Here is a 12,451-nt window from a genome sequence, read left to right on the forward strand (position 1 = left end):
ATTTTTAAAACCAGGAACGGCGTTCCGGCTGGCTTGGTATTAGGAGGTGTAGCCTGATATGCAGATGAGTCCCTGGGCATTCCTACAAAAAGTCCTGTGTGAAACAATGGTGATGCCAGGGCTTAATATGCAAATGCGTTCCTGATTGGCTTTTTTGGCAAAAAAGCCCCGTGAAACAATGGTGATGCCAGCGGGTGTGGCCTAATCTGCAAATTAGTTCCTGCTGGGCTTTTCTACAAAAAAAGGCCCTGGATATGTGATTTACTGCTTTTAATATGTTGAGAATGTTGGAAAATTAAAATAAAAAAGATTTTTAAAAAATCTGTTCCAACTATAAAGTGAAAGGTTCTAGTTGCCTATAGGGAGGGAAGGATGGAATGGTACAGCCCGATCTTGTCCAATCTTGGAAACTAAGCAGGGTCAGCCTTGGTTAGTGCTTGGATGGGAGGCCACCAAGGACAACACAGAGGAAGGCCACAGCAAACCCCACCTCTGCTTCTCTTTTGCTTTAAAAGCTCCTTGCTAGGGTTTGCCATAAGTTGGCTGCCACTCGACTGGCTGTTTACGGACATGGTTACTATGGGTTGTACTGCCTCTGAGTTGCAGATGATTCTGGTGTCCTTAGAGTCATTTTCTCCAGCTTGCTTTCACATTGGCACTTTGTCATGCTTACCTATTCAGGCATTCCCACAGAGCCAGAACTGAACCTGGGGTTTCCTTGGATTCCGCCTTTGAAGAGGCAGGTTTTGGAGAAGTACTGAGAAAGAGGCAAAACAAATCTTTTGTCATTCTGGCTTGGCTGAAGTAGAGTCTTGGTGCTCGCCACTGTTTCGCTCCCAAAATGTCAAGGGCTGGATTTGTTTTAAAGCACCCTCTTTTCCCCCTTTCCCACTCCTAATCTCATCAAGGTGTGCATGCACTCAACCAGGAAATCACAACCAATGGCAGCTTTCTGACGAATGGATCCATAAGCATTTCCCAACCTTTGTCATATTAACGGGCTATATTTTAAATGTGCGCTTAAGCTCTTTGTGTTACATAACTGTGTCCCATTGCATCATTATGTTGGCAGGATTTATTCAGTTGTCTCCTTCCAGAAGTGGGTGAGGAAGAAAAGTTGATATGCTGAGAATACAGCCATGAGGTTGAACACGGAGCAAAATTTCTGCTTGCGTTAGAGTTCTAACGCAAATGGAAATGCAAGAAAAAGACTGTGGTCTCCACTTGTGTGAAGTTGCACTTGTTTTATCTGAGTTTCTACTTGGGTACGAGTTTTGCAAATAATTTCCCGGCAATGTTATATATAGGCAGGGCTTTTTTTGTAGCAGGAAGTCCTTTGCATGTTAGGTCACACACCCTCCTGATGTAGCCAATCCTCCAAGAGTTTACAGGGCTCTTAGTACAGGGCCTACTGTAATCTCCAGGAGGTGTGTGGCCTAATATACAAAGGGGTTCCGGCTACAAAAAAAAGCCGTTTATAGGGATGGAAGCACTAGATGTTGCGTTAGGTTTTGGACAAACAGGAAAGGAAAGGTCCCCTGTGCAGCACCAGTCATTTCTGACTTTGGGGTGACATTGCTTTCACGTTTTCATGGCAGACTTTTTACGGGATGGTTTGCCATTGCCTTCCCCAATCATCTACACTTTCCCCCCAGCAAGCTGGGTACTCACTTTACCGACCTCAGAAGGATGGAAGGCTGAGTCAACCTCAAGCTGGCTACCTGAAAACCCAGCTTCCACCGGGGATCGAACTCAGGTCGTGAGCAGAGCTTAGGACTGCAGTACTGCAGCTTTAACACTCTATGTCACGGGGCCTCTAGACAAACAGAACTTGTGCTAAATCCATTTACATCCCCCTTTGGACTTTTGCTGGATCTAAGCCATAGCCCATACCCTACCACTCAGCTCGATAAAGTTGGGCTCCTTCTTCCAGCCTAAGGGACCTTCCACCAATGGAAGTGATTCTTCTGCCAGTAGTAGGCCAACTAGCATCTGGGAGACCCAGGTTTGAATCCCCACTCTGCCATGGAAGCTCACTGGGTGACCTTGGGTCAGGCACACAGTCTCAGCCTAACCTACTCACAGGGTTGTTGTGAGGATAAAATGGAGGCGAGGAGAAGGATGTAAGTGAATTTGGGTTCCCGAGGGGAGAAAGGTGGAGTGTAAATGAATTAAATAAACTCCTTAGGCTGGACGACAGCTTTGCAGGGCAGAAGGGTAGGGGTATGCATTGGTATTAGTTTGTGCTTTGGAGGCAGCTATATAGAGAGACCGAAAGCCTTCTCTGCTTTTCTTTCCTTCTCATTTTTTAAAGCAGGAGTCACTAGTTTGTATGAAGAGGCCCATTATTTACAGAATCTGGGATGGAATTTGGCCAGTCTCGATGTTTGGTAGCAGGCCCATATACCTGAAAACTAGGGTTGTTGCCAGACCTCTAAAAAAAGCAGCAGTGTGAGGGAATGCACATTTGCCTTTTGCATTTTCTAGTTCTACCCGTGCATGTCAAAACACTTTGGGTAAAGAATATCCCACTGAAACTGTACGTGCAAAGGGTTGGGTGTTTACTTCAGGTCTCAGTACAAGCCTGAACTCTTGCTGGAAGCTCAAATGACTAAGAGGCGATCATACTTCCATCGTATTATGAGAAGAAAAGAAGTCCCTGGAAAAGACAATAGTGCTAGGAAAAGTTAAAGGCAGCAGGGGAGAAGGAAGCTCCGACATGAGGTGGACGGACTCAGTCAAGGGAGCCACAGTGGCCTATCCAGTCACAGTGGCCAAAAAACCCAGATGCCATCAGGAGATCCCTCAGTGGGGCCAGGATACTAGAAGCCCTCTGACTGTTGCCCCCTCCAGCACCAAGAATATAGAGCATCACTGCCTCAGACAGAGAGTTCCATCAATACCCTGCGGTTAATAGCCACTGATGGACCTCTGCTCCAGATGTTTATCCAATCCCCTCTTGAAGCTGGTTATGCTTGCAGCTGCCGCCATCTCCTGTGGTAGTGAATTTGCAAGACCTGAGCAAGGCTATTAACAATAAGATGCTTTGCAGGACATTAATCCATAGGGTTGCCATAAGACAGAACTGAGTAAACACACACACACACTGAGCGCACGAAAACTTAGCTACATGTCGCAGTCTTTTTTATTATTTCAAGAGATAATTGAAGGGGTTTGGTAACTGAAGATAATGGGGGGGGGGAGAGAGGAGAGCTAGGAAAGCTAGCCCCAGTAAGAAAGCCGCAACAGGAGGAGGCTATATCAATACCCACAAAGTTCCATAACATCCCGAGTCAGCAGGGAAAGAGGTTAGTGTCAAGTTGGGCTATTGGAGACAGATTTGAGCTACCACTGTGCTATGGAACTCACTGGATGATATTGAGCCAACCACATGCTTTCAGCCTAACCTGCCTCATGAGGTTATGGTGTGGATAAAATGGGGGGAGAGAGAATGAAGTTGGAAGCCACTTTGTGTTGCTCACTGAGGGGGAAAATTGTCCCCTTGCCCATCCAGTGGGGGAATTGGTGGGCATTCCTGGGTGAGTGGGGACTTCGTGTGGAGAACACTCTGGTTTTTGGGCAAACATTCTGGTTAAACTGGGCTTAAACCATAGAGTTTGCCCCCAAAACCTGAGCGTCTCCTGCTTTGATGTCCCTGCTGCAATGATGTCACTTTTGGGTGATGTCATCACTACATGGGTGGTGGCATCCCTGTTTAGGGGAGGGATTTCCCCCAGCTGGTCCATGGTGAAGAGGAGCACCAAAAACTGGGGGATCCCCAGCTGGGGACTGGCAACCCTTGGAGAAATGCAGAATGTAAATCAAAAGGGTGTGAGGGGATGTTTTTTGGATTACAAACTCAGGACACTTAAAAAAAAAATTTTGTGGAGCGTTTTGGTGTGAGAAATACTTCTTTCAGTTTGTTGGAGGTTAAACCCTGCCTGGGCTAGACAAATGGACCAAGGATTTCCTGGTAGTGCTACGTTTGACCTCAAGTAGGATCTACTTGCTGTTTGGAATGGCTCCAGCCTTCATCCCTCCCCCCCTTTTGTAGGCTTATCAAATTTGAAACAAGCAGAATGGTGGCTGGAACTGGGCCAAGCAGCAGCTGGGAACCAGGACTCCTGACTGTTGACTGAATCCTGGGCATCGAGTGCCAAATACCCCATTTTGGTATCACACCTCACACATCAAGTTTCAGTGATTAGACGGGGCTTGCATTCTTGCATGCTGTTAGATCGCTTAACATAACCCGCCGGCTTTTGTAAGGTTTCAGCAAGCTAACCGTTTAGGATTGTAGCCTAGATCTCTTGGCAGCCAAACCTTTCCAGAGTAGAGCAGATTTGGAAAGATATTAGTGCATGTTGTTCAGCCTCAACGCTAATCCATTGTTAACGTAAAACATGGAGAAGGGCGGGAGGAGGGGGGAAGGTAAAGTCTCGGGTTTCCTGTCTTCCAGCTAAACGTCACATGCTTTTACTTCTCTTCCCCCGCCCCTGAATCATGCAATTAATTACAGTCAGAAATGGAATTTTGGACGCTATAAAAGCACCTGGAGGGAGGGGGAATCCTCCAACACACACAGACTGTCATAACCAAGGGTCACAGTGCAGTTTGATGTAGTGGTTAACTGAGCGGATTCTAATCTGGGAGAACCAGGTTTAATTCCCCACTCTTCCTTGTGTACCTGCTGGAATGACCTTGGGTTATAATTCTCTCAGAGCTATTCCTCTCAAGAACAATTCTTGGAGAGTTCTCTCAACTCCACGTACCTCACGGGGTGTCGGTTGTGGGAAGGGAAAGGCAATTGTAAGCTGCTCTGAGAATCCAAATGAAGGGCGGGGTATAAATCCAATCTCTTCTCCTCTCCTCCTTCAGTTGAACAGCAAATGGTTCAAGCTAGGGGAAAAAAATGAAATACTAGGGGGAAAAATGAAATACAGATGTCCAGGATAGATAGTGCCCAGGTCCATTGTGGTTTGTCTATGATTTGCATGTGCCTTCAGTGAAGAAGAAGAGATTGGATTTCTACCCTACCCTTCACTACCAGGAGGAGTCTCAGAGCGGCTTACAATCTCCTTTCCTTTCTCTTCCCCACAATGGACACCCTGTGAAGTAGGTGGAGCTGAGAGCTCTGACAGAAACTACTCCTTCCAGAACAGCCTCTGACAGAGTTATGACTGACCCAAGGTCACTCCAGCAGGTGCATGTGGAAGAGTGGGGGATCAAACTCAGTTCTTCCAGATAAGAGTCCGCACGCTTAACCACTACACCAAACTGGCTCTCTTGTGAACAGAGAGCCAGTAGCTTGTGAACAGGACTTGAGATCGCTTTGGTAACATCTCTGGAGGAAAGGTCTGTTAACCATTACTTGGAAATAGAACCTTTTTGTAGAGAAGCCTCGTGGCGCAGAGTGGTAAAGCTGCAGTACTGCGGTCTGAGCTCCCTGCTCACGACCTGAGTTCGATTCTGGTGAAAGCTGGGTTCAGGTAGTCGGCTCAGCCTTCCATCCTTCCGAGGTCGATAAAATGAGTACCCAGCTTGCTGGGGGGGAAGTGTAGATGACTGGGGAAGGCAATGGCAAACCACCCCGTAAAAAATCTGCCATGAAAATGTTGTGAAAGCGACATCACCCCAGAGTCGGAAACGACTGGTGCTTGCACAGGGGACTACCTTTACCTTTTTACTATGTATATAGTAAGCAGATGATGGGGACAGGAGATGCCATCACTTTGGTGCTTCAGTTAGTGTCTTCTTGTGAGTACTTGTGAACCCATGAAGTTGCCTTCTGCCGTGTCAGACCATTGTTCTGTCAAGGTCAGGACTGTCTACTTCTCGGGGCAGAGGCTGTGCTGAATTCTCGGAGGACTTTCACATCACCTGTTACCTGATCCTTTTAACTAGAGATTCTGGGATTTTTGACCTTTGAATTAGGGCTGCCAATCCCTAGGTGGGGGCAGGGGATCCCCCGGTTTGGAGGCCCTCTCCCCACTTTGGGGTCATCAGAATGTGGGGGGGAGGGAAATGTCTTCTGGGCACTCCCATTATCCCCTATGGAGGCACTCCATTATTCCCTATGGAGACTGATTCCCATATAGGGTGGCCAGACCGTCCCGGTCACCCGGGAAAGTCCCGGTTCTGGCCCCCAATTCCCAGCTCCCGGGCTGGCTATACTGGGACCATTAGAGGTCCCGGTTTAGCCAGCCAGAGAGCCGGTGGGACGCGCGCGGGGGCGAGGAAGGCGGCGAGTGAGGGAGGGAGCGTCCCTGCGCGTGCACAGGGCGATTGTGGCGGGCTCTGCACGTGCGCGGGGACGCTCCCTTCCTCACTCGCCGCCTTCCCTGCCCGCGTGCGGGGCCCGGCGGCGGTGGCGGAGGCCGGGGAGGCGGCGGAGAGGCCTGCGCTGGTCGCTGGAGGGCCTCTCCGCCGCCTCCCCGGCCTCCGCCACCGCTGCCGGGCCCCGCGCACGGGCCTCCACTGCAGGCGGAGGACGGGGAGGCGGCGGAGAGGCCGGCGCTGGTCGCTGGAGGGCCTCCAGCGACCAGTGCCAGCCTCTCCGCTGCCTCCCCGGCCTCTCTGCTGCCTCCCCGGCCTCTCCGCCACCTCCCCAGCCTCTCTGCCGCCTCCGCCACCGCCGGGCCCCGCGCGTGGGCCTCCACCCGCCCTGTTTCCGGCGGTGGCATGACATCACCGGAAGTGACGTCACTTCCTGTTTCCGGCGGCGCGCGCGCACACTCTTTGCGCGCGCGCACACATTCCTTCCCCCCTCAAGGTGTCCCTGGCTAGCCTGCAGAAATTATGGCCACCCTATTCCCATAGGGTATAATGGAGAATTGATCCATGGGTGTCTGGGGCTCTGGAGGGCTGTTTTTTGAGGTAGAAGCACCAGATTTTCAGCATAGCATTTAGAGTGTCTCCTCAAAAGACCCCCCCCCCCCACACACACAAAGTTTCAAAAGGATTGGACCAGGGGGTCCAATTCTATGAGTCCCAAAAGAAGGTGTCCCTGTCCTTCATTATTTTTAATGGAGGAGGCATTTAAAAGGTGTGCAGTCCCCTTTGGAGTTCAGTTGTGTTTGTCACACCCTTGCTCCTGGCTCCATCCCCCAAGTCTCCAGTTATTTCTTGACTTGGATTTGGCAATCCTACTTTGGATTTCCTGCATGCAAAACTGATGGTCTGCCACTAAACCCCAACACCTCTTCTGGCTCAAGCAGAGGGGCGGGGGTGGAGTTCAAATGCTAGACTAGATGGACCCTTTGTCTAATCCAACTGGTCATTTCCTATGTTGTCACAAATCACTTCTGCTCGGTCAAAATGAGGTTAAATGGGAGACCGTGAAGGACCCTCTAAAGTTCCCTTTCCCATGGACTAATTCCATGCACCATTTTCTTTATACAGCATTTACTTTGGGCTTAATGAAAAGAACTTCAGGATGGTTATAATATAACAGCACAGGCAGCGCAAAAGCCTTTAATGATCGCATTGTTACCAAATCTTTAGCTAAACTCACAAACCCCCCATTTGATGAAAAACCCGCTGGAGTAAATATATATTCCCACAGACTGGGGCTCTGCTTTAAATAAGTGGCAAAGATCCCGCAGACTCAGAGGGAGCCAAAATTGTTTCTCTCTGTCTGATTCATTTGAAACAAGGGGCTTAATCAGCTACAACCCAAGGCCTTTTCATGCGGCTCAGTGACTCATTGGGGATTCAGGACTCTCCTCCTTTGACGATGCTATATGTAGTTTTGTGTACATCAAGCAGACGTTGCAAAATGAAACGAAATAGCAAACGAAGGAAGGAAAGAGAGGAAGGAAGGAATGGAAAGAGAGAATGCTTTTTGAGCTGGGGAATTCTTGGAGATTTGGGGAGGGCAGGGTCCTCATTGGGAAACAGTGCTGTAGAATTTGACCTTCAAGGCAGCCATTTTCTCCAGGGGAACTGATCTCTGCAATCTGGAGATCAGTAATTCCAGGTGATCTCCAGGTACCATCTGGAGATTGACAACCTTAAAATGATGCTGTGGGGATGTGAGAACCAGTTTGGTGTAGTGGTTAAGTGTGTGGACTTTTATCTGAGAGAACCAGGTTTGATTCCTCACTCCTTCACTTGCAGCCTTGGGTCAGCCATAGCTCTCATAGAGTTGTCCTTGAAAAAGGGCAGCTTCTGTGAGAGCCCTCTCAGTCCCACTCACCTCACAGGGTGTCTGTTGTGGGGGAGGAAAGTAAAGGAGATTGTAAGCTGCTCTGAGATTCAGAGTGAGGGGTGGGGTATAAACCCAATACCTTCTTCTTCATCTTTAAGGTGACGATGCCTATTAAGAAAGTTTGGTCTTTCCTGTTAGATCCTGGGTGGCTTCACTGTCATATGCCAATCGCCCTTTGATGTTGCAGTCCTGAACTGATGAATAAGGATGGGCACAAACCAGCTCATGAACTAAAGCCTGTGATGAATTTTGTCCTGTTCGTGGTTTGCAAACTCAAGTTCGTGGCAGGTTAAGTGGCATGATCTTTCCACAGACATTCAAGCCATTTGTAGTGTTTTGTGAATGGATACATTTCCAGACAGACTGCCTCTGCTCAATTTTAAATGTTTACCAAACTTCAAAGCAATGGAGGGGATGGATTGGAACTTGGCGGGCATGCAGAGGAGCATCCAAAGGAGGTCCATGTGACTTTGATGTCTCTAGCTTGCTCAGGATCAATTCTAGCCACTCCTGAACCTGTGCTAGTCTCCAGAAGTCACTTTCCTGAGAGCACTTTCTTAGGGGGGCAGGGTGGTAGCTCAGACTTCGTAAATCCAATCCTCACAGTACTTGGAGATCAGGTAGAGGAGAGTCAGCCAAAGATCAGCCGGGGTGGGGGTGGGGGGGCGGCGTTTAACTGTCTCATGAAACTCACAAACCAGTTCATCCGGTGACTAAAAGTTTGTGACAGTTCATGGTTCTCATTTTCTATAGAAGTTTACTGGGTGACCTTAGACCAGTCACAGACTCTCAGCCTAACCTGTCATATAGGCTTGGTTGAGGACAAAAGAACTATGCAAACTGTATAGATATAGTAACTTTTAAAAAAATCCTACTTTGGCTCTTGTCAAAGATACTTTATTTAGCCATTTTTCTCCCAGTGAGCTTCTCTGTAGAAGAAACTCCCACCAGAAGGGGAGGAAATGCCTATTTTGTTTTTAAGTTCTGGCAAAAAAAATTACAGCCTTGAACTCTTTCCCTCTAGTCTTTCTAATGCTGCACTTTAAAATTGCTCCCAATTCTGACAAATCCTGACAAATCACGAAGGCTAGTCAGGAAGGTTCAGAAAGGCCGCAATCGCGCAAGCTCAATAATGCAGTTTCAGTCCACTTTCAATGCACTTTCCAACTGCATTTTACTGTATGAACTGGCAAAATCCAATTTGAAGTTGGACTGAAACTGCATTCTTTAGCACGTGTGATCACAGCCCAAGACTTCTAAAATCGATAAACTATGGCCACAATCACACATGCTAAATAATGCAGTTTCAACCCACTTTAAATCCACTTTCAAACTGGGTTTTGTCAGTTCACACAGTAAAATCCAGTTGGAAAGTGCATTAAAAGTGCATTAAAACTGCATTATTTGGCATGTGTGATCACAGCCTTTCTGAACCTTCCTGACTAGCCTTCGTGATTACAACTGTTTTCTGACCAGCCTTCATGATTACCATGACAACAGATGTCTCTGTGAGCCATCATGGGTATAATACCATTTCATACCCTCTTCCTTCAAACTCTATCCTTTTCAAGGGAACAGAGTTTTAACCCAGTGGCACCTTTAAAACCAACAAGTTTATGTTGTTGTTGTTCAGTTGTACAGTCAAGACCGACTCTTTGCGACCCCATGGACAAAGTCACGCCAGGCCGTCCTGTCTTCTACCATCCGCCAAAGTCCGCTCAAATTCATATTAGTTACATCAGTAATGCTGTCCAGCAATCTCATCTTTTGCCGCCCCCTTCTTCTTTTGCTTTCTGTCTTTCCCAGCATCAGGATCTTCTCCAGGGAGTGCTCCCTTCTCATTTGGTGGTCAAAGTATTTGAGCTTCATTTTCAGCATCTGACCTTCCAGGGAACAGTCATGGTTGATTTCCCTGAGGACTGACTGATTTGATCTTCTTGCAGTCCAAGGGACTCTCAAGATTCTTCTCCAGCACCACAGCTCAAAAGCATCTATTCTTCTGCCCTCGGCCTTCCTTATGGTCCAACTCTCACAGCCATACATTACTACTGGGAATACCATCGCTTTGACAAACAAACAAGTTTATACCCAGATTTAAACTTGTTGGCCTTAAAAGTTGTTCTTTTGCTTCAGACCAACATGGTTAACCACCTGAATCTTTTTTCAAGGGAACAAATTAACGTGTTTGTATGTTATGATGATGTTCCGCTCATGTACCGCAGAAGCCTGGCAGTCATATGGAGTGGGAGCATGTGAGTCTCTGCAATGTCCCAAAAGCATGTAATCCCATAATATATGATGAATTGGACAATGTGGGTACAGCTTTCATTCACAGAAACCTACTGGTTTGCATGAATCAAAGCTTTTTTCCACATGGAAAATCCAGGCATTAGCCCTGTTCACTAGGGTGGTCAGCTGTGGGTGGGGAAATACCTGCAGATTTGGGAGATGGAGCTTGTGGAGGGGCCTCAGCAGGGTACAATGCCATAGAGTCTACCCTCCAAAGCAGCCATTTTCTCCAGGGGAACCAACCTCTGTTGTCTGTAGATCAGTCGTACTAGTGGGAGATCTCCAGGCCCCACCTGAAGGTTGGAAACCCTACCAATTCACAGTTTATGGCGGGGATGACCACATAGAAGACATGTCAGATGTTTGAGAGCTGCCAGACATGAATGTCAGGTGCTTGATGGAAGGAAGGAAGGAAGGAAGGAAATGGGGAAGGAGAGAGGTGGAAAGAAAGCAACTTTAAATATAAATGCATTTTGCAAGCTCTCACCAGGCTTGGCTTGGAGAAGTGATTTAAAGAGAAATACCTTCTTGAAGCTGGCCGGTGGGATGGTGGAGGCGTCAAGAGCCACACAACGTGTGAAAGAGCCGCGTGTGCCTCCCGAGTCGCAGTTTGGCCACCCCTGGTTTATGGCATTGAATTGTATTATACTTCCGAAACATGTCTGTCGCTGGCAGGCTCCCACAACATCTGAGCAGAATGCCACCGTAGCATCAGCAGAGGGCAATGCAGCTATGAGTCCTGTGGCGCCGATCAGACAAATCACCAACATGCATGAATGAAAGAGCCCAAACATGTTAGGCTGTTGGCCACAAATTCAGGGTGTGACTCTTTGGTGGCTGCCAGGCGTAAATTGGCTCTTTGAGATTTTTTCAAGTCATGGAATCCGGAGTAAGCTCTGGTCTGCAGTGAATTTTTGGATGCTTCCTGCCTTCCTTAAAACACAGCCTTGGAGGTCTCTGAAACAAAACAGGGTCCCCCGTTTTATCATTCCGAGCCCCATGATCTGCTCGGATGTTTGCTTTTTTACATGGGCGGACCCAGTTCTAAGTTAAAAGGAGGCGTCCGCTCCCACCTTCCCCCGTCCCCGAAGGCTGCAAGTTTTCAGACAGAAATGTAAACATTTGATGAGCAGTGTATGGCTGTGGTTAAAGAGGAGCTCTTTTTTCCCAGCCGTTCAAAGGGATGGTCCGTCGAGCTCACATGATGTCACAGGGCGTCGTTCTCAAATCAGATGGAGCCAGCAGATGGTGGGGCTGAAAATTATCAGCGTCCATATGGACCTTGATAAATGCAAGGAAAAGATGAATAATGGGAAAGGGAGAGAGTTTTAAAGATCTCTTTGGCTGCACTACCGGGGGCTTCCATTCAAGGATATGTTGGAGGCTGTTCAGTCGTGGGTGCAGCTGCAAGAAATAAGTCCCGTGTGTTATCCTGAGAAAGGAGGGATAGGTTTACTAAGGAATAGGGTTGCAGTGAGAGTGTCTGCCTAAGATCTCCCCAGGCTGCAATCCTATGCCCAGTTACCTGGAACACTTGCATAATGTCGAACTGCAGAAAGAGCTGCTGGGTTAGGGTCACGGCTTTTTTTGTAGGAGGGACTCCTTTGCATATTAGGCCACATCCCCTTGATGTAGCCAATCCTCCTGGAGCTTACAGTAGGCCCTGTAATAACAGCCCTGTAAGCTCTTGGAGGATTGGCTACATCAAGGGGGTGTGGCCTAATATGCAAAGGAGCCCCTCCTACAAAAAAAAGCCCTGGTTAGAGTTGCCAGGTGAGGCCAACAAGCAGGTGGGAGACTTATCTGGAGGATCCGGGAGAGGGAACTTGACGTGAGTTCTGGGTGAACTGCCATCGCATTTAAAGGGACCGTGTTCCTTTTAAATGCTTCCCCTCTAATAAAAATAATGCAGGATGGGAGCACCTTCTTTGGGGGCTCATAGAATTGGACCCC

Source organism: Heteronotia binoei, chromosome 7 (genome assembly GCF_032191835.1).
Source record: "Heteronotia binoei isolate CCM8104 ecotype False Entrance Well chromosome 7, APGP_CSIRO_Hbin_v1, whole genome shotgun sequence".
Taxonomy (NCBI): Eukaryota; Metazoa; Chordata; class Lepidosauria; order Squamata; family Gekkonidae; genus Heteronotia; species Heteronotia binoei.